The following is a 9,100-nucleotide window of genomic DNA, read 5'->3' on the forward strand; positions in this document are numbered from 1 at the left end:
AGCCATGCTCCATTCAGAAACAAGCATATGAATCAATCAGCTTCATGAAATTCAAAGGGAAGTTTCCTGAGTCTTCCAGAAAATTCCCAGTTTTTAAGATAGAGCTATAGGAATAGAAAGTTGTTTACAATGGCTGTGCTCACTCCTGCAATTACCATGGCCGTATTCTCCCTAGACTGAGTATTGAACTACACACAGACAACGCAGAGCTGAGAATCGTGGGAATGGAAGGCTAAGCAACCTGGAAACTCGCTGTCTTTGAACTTGCAATTGAGGCTGCAGTTGCTGACATCATTCTTTGAATCAGTCAAGCTTCATTTATAATGGTAGTTCTGGCCAGCTCCTTCATGCTGTTTGCTTGTTTGTTTGTTTTTTAAGAATATGAGATAACTGAAGTCTCTTCTAGATTTTTTCAAAGTCTTGTGTCCTGTCTTTCCCAAATTAAAACAAAAAAAGAAAAGCCTTAAAGGATAATAGTTACATCAACTGTCTAGAAACAATTCAGATACGGTTCCTGAACCTAAAGGGCCCAAACCAGGCCTGCCAATTTGGTCAATGAACCAGCAGAGTTTTCAAGTTGGAAGAAAATTTAGTTCCCAGAAATTATGATCTGACTTTGTAGCTGAGAAACGTAAGGTACAGGGAGATATGATTTATTACAAAGTTATGCTACTCAGGCACAGCTGCAGGAGTCTTACATGGCACCTCGGCTTGTCTCTTCCTCTTTTTGCACTGGAGTACGTAAGCCAGAGTACATCACATCCGGTCATTTAAACCCTGTTTTGCTATTAATCAAAATCTGCCCTCTATCACAGGAACTCAGAGAGCAATGTTCCTACCCACCACACTAGAAGTCCAGACTCTCCCAGAACTTCTCTCTGATTCTTTTTGGAAGGCCCTTAGAAGGTGACTTGTAAATCACCCAAACTATTTCAGTGATTTTGTGCCTTTGCTCTTGGTGAATAGCTCTTGCATCTCTTCCACCATCTTGTTTCTCTGGGTACCTGCTGTACCATGGTGCTGCCCCGAACTCCATCTCTATTTGGTCCATGAATCCTGTCCATCTTCTTTCAGACCTCTGCTGCTTTGCCAGTGATTCCTGTCCTTCTCCCTCTGGGGCTGCATTAACCAGGGCTTTCTAGAGGATCAGAGTCAACACACATTACAAAAAGGGATTTTATTAGACTTGCTTATTCTGTATAATCTAGGTAACCTAACAATGGCTGGCTGCACACTGGAGAGGCTGAGAACCCCGTGGCTGCCAAGCCTAGGAGGCTGATGCTTCAGCAGCCTCAGTATGGCACAGAAGAATTCCTGGAGAGATGCTGATGTTGGAAAGCCAAAAAAGCTGGGATTTGATGTCAAAAGATGGCAGCAGCAGCAATAGGGTAAATACACTTACCAGCAAGAAGCAAAAGAAGGCAAATTCTCAGCACTGCTATTCCCTTGAGCCTCTTTATACATGGGCTACTGTGAGAGGGCAATGGGTCTCTGGGGTAGGATCTGTCTCATCAGTTAATCCTTTCTGGACACACACACACACACACACACACACACACACGGATGCACCCAGGAGAGTCTCTTAATTGATTACAGACTGAGTTGAACGGACAATCAAGAATGAGCACCACAGGAGCCATAGTATAGTGCTTTGGTAGGCCGAAAACTTCAGTCTGAGGAACACTGGGAGAGCCTCAGCATCAGCTCCTCTTGTGATCCTTTTCTCCATCCTTCTCCTCTCCTGCCCCCTTTCTCTTTCTCCTACAGCTGCTGCCTGGGGAGTGCATGGCTTTGTCCAAGATGATGCCCCCCCCGAAACTCTGCTCCCTCCTCTACAAACTGAGATCATAATTGCTGGGTATTAAGTTTTCTTCCAACTTGAAAACTCTGCAGTGCTACAGCCAAATTGTGTGGCCTGGGTCAGGCGCGTTTGATTCAGCAAACACATCGAGTCGTTTCTAGACTCCTGATCTAAATAAGTACTTGCTCTTTTCTCCCCCACACCAGGCTACAAATATTTAACCCCTCTTGCTCAAGCCCAGTTGTAAAAACCTAGAAATGCTTCCTAATCTTTACCTGCTTTTTCTATGAGAAAAAAAATCTGGCCATGAAAAATTCTCTGACCTTGTCTGCTAGTAGATCCTCAAGACCCATTCCTGAGTGTAAGGGAGCTGCACAGAGAGAGGTAGGGAGAATCTTGACAGTCCAGCCTTGCTGGGCTTTCCCCACCTAGACTCTTACTGTTCCTTTTGGATTTCATTTCTGCAGGATTGTCCCTATTGAATCTAAGCATAAAACGGGCAGTATTTGTTTCTTGACAACTTGTATTTTATCACTGAATGTTTACTATGAAGGAAGGAGACTGCATATTTCTAACCTATAGGCATTTCTTGGTTTCTGAGTGGGTCCCCAGGAGACGTGAACCTTTAGCAGACGGTGCTTTGCTCTTTTCCAGTTCACACATCTCTTGTGGGAGCCCCAATACCCTACCCATCAAATGTTTCACCCTTCCTGTAAATTCTGTGGAGGTTCAAGAAAGATATTTTCATTTCACCATTACACATGAGGTTTAAGACGTAAATACCAAATTTACAGAATAAAGTCTGAGAATGAGTAATTTATCAAGTATAGATGCTGACAGAAACTACGGATCGCCTAGCAACTTCTCCATCTTACAGATGAAGAAACTGGGTTCAAGCAGGGCCTCAGAGTTCCTTGAGTTGCACTGATTGTTACAAAGCTATAGTTGGGACATCATATGTTGGGCAGATATGCCAGCCAAATATTGCCTTCTCTCTCCAAAGAGATGAGAGGGAAGCATGCAAAAGGAGAGAACCCGGTCCAGCTCTGGGAAGAGGGCTGTTGGGTCAGAACAGGAAAGCACCACGAGGTTCTTCTTCCAGTCAATGGCTGCTCCCCTGGTCCTCTAACACTGTTTCATGAGTAGAATGAATAATCCGTGTGTGGGAGGAAGGGAGTTTGAGACAGGAAAAGGAGTTCTGCTTAAGTCTGATTTTGCTAAAAAGGAGTCTCTTTTAGTCTTTAGGCAGGAGTTTCCCCCTGTGTATTGTGCAATTGAAAACATTTCTGGGACATTCTGTATCATTTATGATAGAGAGCCCATGCTGAGGGGAATGATGGGAAGTGGGTGCAAAGTCACTGTCGAGAGGGGGAGCATTTCAACGAAGGAAGAATCTGTGAGAAGCAGCTGGTCCTTGAGGGAGGGGAGAACCAGCTGGAGGGATGGAAGAGGAAAGTTAGGACTGATCTGAAAGAGGTCCTTCTGAGCAGAGAGCAGGAAAAGCTTCCTGCTGAACTGAATCATCCAGAAGGATCTGGAGAAATCAGGCAAAAGTGCCTTCCTTCTCTACCTGGATGACTCACAATAAGAAACGGTAGGCATGAGATATCAGATGTGTGTGATGTCAGGAAGATCATGAATTAGGGAACTGTGAACCCTGCTGAGCGAGGTCCAGCCTTTGCCTGTAACCTAGGGTATGTTTTTCAATGTAGTGTGTAGGAATTGCTGCTTATACCTCACTATAGAGAAGCCACTTTCTCCAACTTTTGCATGGCAGTCTTCATTTCTGGCCCATGTCCAACCATTGAGCCCCAAGTTTTGATTTTAAAACTATGTTTGCTCTAGGGAAATGAAGAGCTGAGGGGAGCCGTAACAAGAAGAGGAGTCACCGGGTCTTGGGAGGTGATGACAGAGTTGACATTTGTATGGGACAAGGACACCCCACTGTGTGAACATGTGTATGAACTTACATGTCCTAAGACTCTCTTACACTCTGTTTGTTGTTGTTATTTATTATTTTTTTGGTTTGCTTACATCTGGTAGTGTTCAGTCTCCCTCTACAAGCTAAAGCTTTGAACTGAGACAACTTGGTGTCACTAATTGTCACCAGCTGTATCTAGATCTTAAAATCTGCTATTAATATCGGAACAGGATGTTGCTCATTAACTAAACACAGCTTATTAATTATTTACAGGTATGTGACAATGGGCAGAGTTGGATACCCAGAGACACTACCTTGTGTTAAGGATATGCAGGCTTTTTACAAAGAAAGTGCTAGAATGAGAGAGAGGACCTACCAGATGCAAAAGGAAAAAGGAATGGGTGAATAGAAACTGTATGCTGAAGTCCAACACACTGTCCTGTTTAAACTGTCTTTTGGCTCACAAGAAAGGGGAGGTCTAAGCTTCTGAGGAAAAAAATGTAATTAATGTTAGAAGAAATCCAAACCTTGACTATAACCCTAGAGCGAGATGGTTTCAGGCAGAAACCCTATGATTCTCTCAGTTGAGTCTGAGGGTGCTCATCCAGCAGAATGTCTCCTGCTATCCTTGGAGCTGATCAGCTTCAGGGTTCCACTCACTTGAAGTGTCCTCTCTTTGTTCTATTTCTATGTTGCTTTAAACATCACTGTTAAGGGTCATGTGAGCAAAGCTGCAGTTGGGCAAACCATGGCAGGCTCCCCAGAGTGATCCTGCCCCCACCCACTGGAAACCCTCACAAGATGGCTGGAGCTGCAGTACGTGAAGTTCAGCTCTCCAGAAGAGTGGTCTGAGTGGAATAGGATTGGAGTGTTCACAAGAGGCAAAGAGGATCCTGCTAGGAATGGAAGGTGTGCTCCAGCTTTGGAACATTGCGTATATGTGAGCATCACGTACATACATGTAAGCAAACGAGTACCACATACATGTGATCACTCCATGCATATGAGCACCACACACACACACACACACACACACACACACACACACACACACATCTCAGGACATGAAAGAACACTTGCGGAGAATCGCTCCATACATATGAGCACAGCACAACACACACACACACCCACACATATTTCAGGACATGAATGGACACTTATGGAGAAATAAACACAATCATGGAACCACTCATCTGATAAAAAAAAAGTCTCATGTTTGACTACTCAGATTACAGAAGAAACTTATGGTCATTTAGGGAAATTGTTAATGTACAAAGAAGAAAAGAATGCCAATATCAAACGAAGCATTTACAGTTTTATCCCAGGCAGGTAGAGAGCACTTTTTCAGCACTACTGTTTCCTTGCACTGTGGACGTGTTCCTCATGTATTTAAGGCCATACAGCAGATGTTTCCCTACGATCCCACATGTCTAGCTGGACAATTCAATGAACACATTTATTCATAGGTTAGCCTAAAGTTATTAGTAAAAATCATTCTATCTCTGGTTGTGTTAATGGAGTTGTGATCTAGGGGCCTGATTCTGGCGTTCCCAGTGTCAGGTCCAGCCACCCATTGCAAGCATTGGGAGAAGACAAGTATGATGAAGCATTTCTGCCCATCACCCTAATTTTTGACAAAATAATTCCAATGATAAAATAGTGATAGAAATTCAACGACCCATTTCAGGATTGTTTCTCCTTTGCATCTGTTAGACGTTCAAGCCATAGTTGCACACTCGAGGCATATTACTACAGGCTCACACAACACACAGTCTTTTATTTCTTATTGTGTGTGTGTGTGTGTGTATATATGGATATACACACACACACACACATATATATATATATACACACATACACACACACATATATATGTATATATATACACATGCATATATATGTATATATTCCACATACAGGCTTTTGTGAACAGACCTATAAGGGTTCTGAGAACTGAACTTTGGTCCTCTGCAGGACTGGCAAGTGTTCCTAACCACTGAGCCATCTCTCTAGTCTCCATCATTTTTTTTTCTTGATCATTGATTCATAACTACACTTACAACGTCTCCCTACAGAGCTTTCTGATTGTATAGACTTAACGTTTCCATGGTTTCATAAGTTACAGTAGAGGTCTCCTAAACACCCTGGCTCTTTAACACAGCTTGTGTTTCTTCTTACTATTTGGTCCTGTGCAATTTTAAATTTCCCTGCCCTCCCTCCCCCAGAAAATAAAATAATAAAATAAAGGCTTATGCCTAGAGTAATCCAACAGAACACAAATGATAAGAAACAAGAAACAGACTACAATTCCTACAAAATTTCAAATTTTAATTTTAATTTTTAAAAATCATAAGCCTAGAATAGCACTTCCTGCCACCATGTACCCCCACCCCTAAAGAGCAGTGTGGGTGGCTTGGTAGAAGAGTTGGCAGGCATCTTATGCTAAGAGCTTGTGAGTCCAACAGATAGAAGGAAGTAGATGATGCCAGCCAAAGTGGAAAGATGAGACTGATTCTCTGGGAAAAAAAAGTAATCTTAGTAGCTGTGGGTCCATTACGTTGTTCCGTCTCGGGTCAGCTTTCTGCAAGTGGCCATTGCCCAATGGAATGCTTTCTTTCAGTTGGCTTGACAGAGTGTGCTACTGGAGCTGGGAGCCCCAACAGGCTAGGCTCGGCCTCCAGTGTCTGTGTGCCGAGTAAAGGGATGGGAGTGCTGAGGGGCAGAGAGGAGACGTGATCAATATGGATACATGCAGAATAACCGATAAAGGGGTTCAGTGACCTTAAGGTTCTTTAAGAGACTAATAGGATTATTGAGGTTTTGTTTTGCTTTTTGAGTGGGAAACAGGAGGGATTTGAAGCGTGCTCAGTGGTCCTAGAGGTGACCTCGGAGGATCGGTGGTCTGGCTGATCATTACCTCTGTCTAGCTCTGTAAGGACATTGATCCTCATTTGAGGGGAACAATTTTGCCCCCACAAAATGATTCCATCAGGGGTAATTGCCCTCATTTGGAGGGTGCTCTAGATCCTATAAGCTGCTGTTTTTAACAAAGGCCTATTGTCATGAAGATGCTAATTCCCAGTAATTCTGGAAATCCAAGGTAATTTCAGGAGCAATGGCTCCGCAGGAAAAATTAAAAAATAAAACTAGAGAGTAAAAATCAGAGTTAGTCAGGCCGTGACCAGGCCCCTCTTCAGCTGAGCGGTGTAATGCCTGAAGTCCCCTGACTCCTGTATGTTCTGTACAAACATAAGTGCAGAAAAGCAATACTATCCATAAAATGAAAAATGTGAGTCTTTATTGGCCTTACTAGGGAAATCACTTTTGAAAAGTAGTTTCGGGAAATAGTCTTAGTTTCCTGTTTCCTCCCGTGAGTCCCACGGAGGTATGTGCTGCCTGTCTAAGTCACACCTCATTTTCCCTCAGGCTTTTCCTCTCCTTTTCTCTCATAATCCCAGGCTGCCTCTGTGAAACACTTAGGCAGTTCTGCTCTCTCGGCTTGCTTCAGCTTTCCAAATATCTCAGACATAGCCTGTGTGGCAACACACATCTCAGTGCCCCACAGACACCGTCTTCTCCTGGCATGGATACCTATCCACTTAAAGTCACCTCGGATGGAAGGAGGTCTTTACCCCTAATGGACCATCCGAGCATGGGGTCTTTCTAGTCTCGGACTCTGTCTCACTTTCTCTTCTTTGTTTCTTTTCTCCAGACAAAGCTAGGAAGAAGAATGTGCTACTGTTCAAGACCAGAGGAAGTGAAGAAAGGACAGGGCAACAAGTACAGAAGGTGAGGGCAGGCAAGCCTTGGAATCATTCTCAATTCTCATCTAGGCTTTCTCATCTGATTCTCTCAACAGCAGACATGGCACCTACTGCTGGTGGACCCAACTGCTGGTCCTGGGTGACTGCTGTGCTGAGCCCAGGGTTGGTCGCTGATGTAAGCACCCACGCGTTGCTGGGAATTGTTCAATTCTGAGCTGTCTTTTATTTCATACACAAGCCCTTTAATTCTCTCGCACTTCCCCCTTTCCTTCTCTGTAGAATGAAGATACCAATTTTATTATTGTGGAGTGATTATAGGGCCATCCCCAGACTCAACCCCTTTATGCACCAGAGAGGATCTTTCCATTCCAGGGTTGCTGGTGAATGTGTGGCATCCTTGGCTGAGTGAACCTCACGGCTGACTTTGCAGAGCCTCCAGAACATTGAGCTGATTCAATGAGTACGGCAGAAAGCAAACGGAATGAGAGAGGAGAGCGCACCAATGGATGGGCATCCCCTCTAGCCACTTGTGAAGGATAGCACAACTGATCCTGCACGCTGCAGAGCAGAGAATGAGAGATGTTCCCACCTTAACACTGGCGTGGACATCTTTCCTTACCTTTCCCTATGCTTAAAGTACAGAAATATAAACAGTGATGTAAACATGCAGGTCTTACTCTATGTACTGCTTTGTGTGCTGCATTCTCTTTTGCTCAATACCTCGTTACTGGCCAATCTCTGTCTTCTCTATGAAGAGTCCCACAAGAATGCCATTCATTCTTTCAGAAGGCAATGTCCTGGTGATCTAGTTAACTTCCACAGGGCAGTACCCAGAGTATTAATTCTGCCATGCAGAGGCCCCAGGTACCAACAGGCACCTTTGGGAGACAGATCTGCAGCATACCCAGGCCCACAGCTATAAACTAACCAAGAAACAAAAAGGGAAGATGGCAGTGGGTGCCCGGTACTAGGAGAGGACAGGACAGATGGCAGTGGGTGGCTGCAGGGCACTTCTTTAGAAAGGAGGGACAAGAAACATAATATGTGACAAAGGCAGCCATGAAAGGCCCAGAAAAGAATGTTCTAGAGGAAACAAGAGCAAGCATAGTGGAGATGAGAAGGCTTTGTTGTGTCAGGGACACAGGAGACTTCTGGGAAGCAGTTCACGGTGGGAGAGTGGCCAGGGTCGTCTCTGATGTGGCCAAAGTAAGAGGGTTGAACTTTCTTACAACCCAGGTGGAGCTCATGCAAAGTTCCAAGCAACATGGGTGAAATATCTTTTCTAAAAGACCTTTTTGTGGAAATTAAACCATACAGAAATATAAACAACTAGCTGGAGAATGGTCTGATTGTTTTTATATTAAATCATACAGAACTATAATAACCCAATGTTGTACTCCTTAAAAAATCCATCCAAGTGGTACGTATATAACAGAGTATAAAAATTCTCTCAAAACAGAGGTGAATTACTTATCAAGAGCTCTGAATGAGAAAGGTCTCACTGTAAAACCCCCTCTTTAAAAAAAAAATGGTTCTATTTAAGTGCTTCTTTTTTTTTCTTCTGAAAAGAAAAATCAGATTCATGCTTCTGAAAAAAAAAAGTTTGGCACAGAT

General features: G+C 43.6%; 1 long non-coding RNA gene across 3 annotated transcripts; it reads left to right on the forward strand.

Moving 5' to 3' along the window:
- The first annotated feature begins 3,197 nt into the window (after window positions 1–3,197).
- On the forward strand, window positions 3,198–8,153 carry LOC114619303. 3 transcript variants are annotated; one of them, XR_003711111.1, is made up of 5 exons: window positions 3,198–3,395; window positions 3,647–3,703; window positions 4,438–4,683; window positions 7,435–7,661; window positions 7,859–8,153. It is a non-coding gene; the product is annotated as an uncharacterized LOC114619303 (long non-coding RNA). The 3 variants fall into 3 exon arrangements; XR_003711110.1 differs by having other exon boundaries at window positions 4,438–4,631; XR_003711109.1 differs by lacking the exon at window positions 4,438–4,683.
- The last annotated feature ends 947 nt before the right edge of the window (window positions 8,154–9,100 follow it).

This window comes from Grammomys surdaster, unplaced genomic scaffold (assembly GCF_004785775.1).
Source record: "Grammomys surdaster isolate TR1022 unplaced genomic scaffold, NIH_TR_1.0 149, whole genome shotgun sequence".
NCBI classification, from domain to species: Eukaryota; Metazoa; Chordata; class Mammalia; order Rodentia; family Muridae; genus Grammomys; species Grammomys surdaster.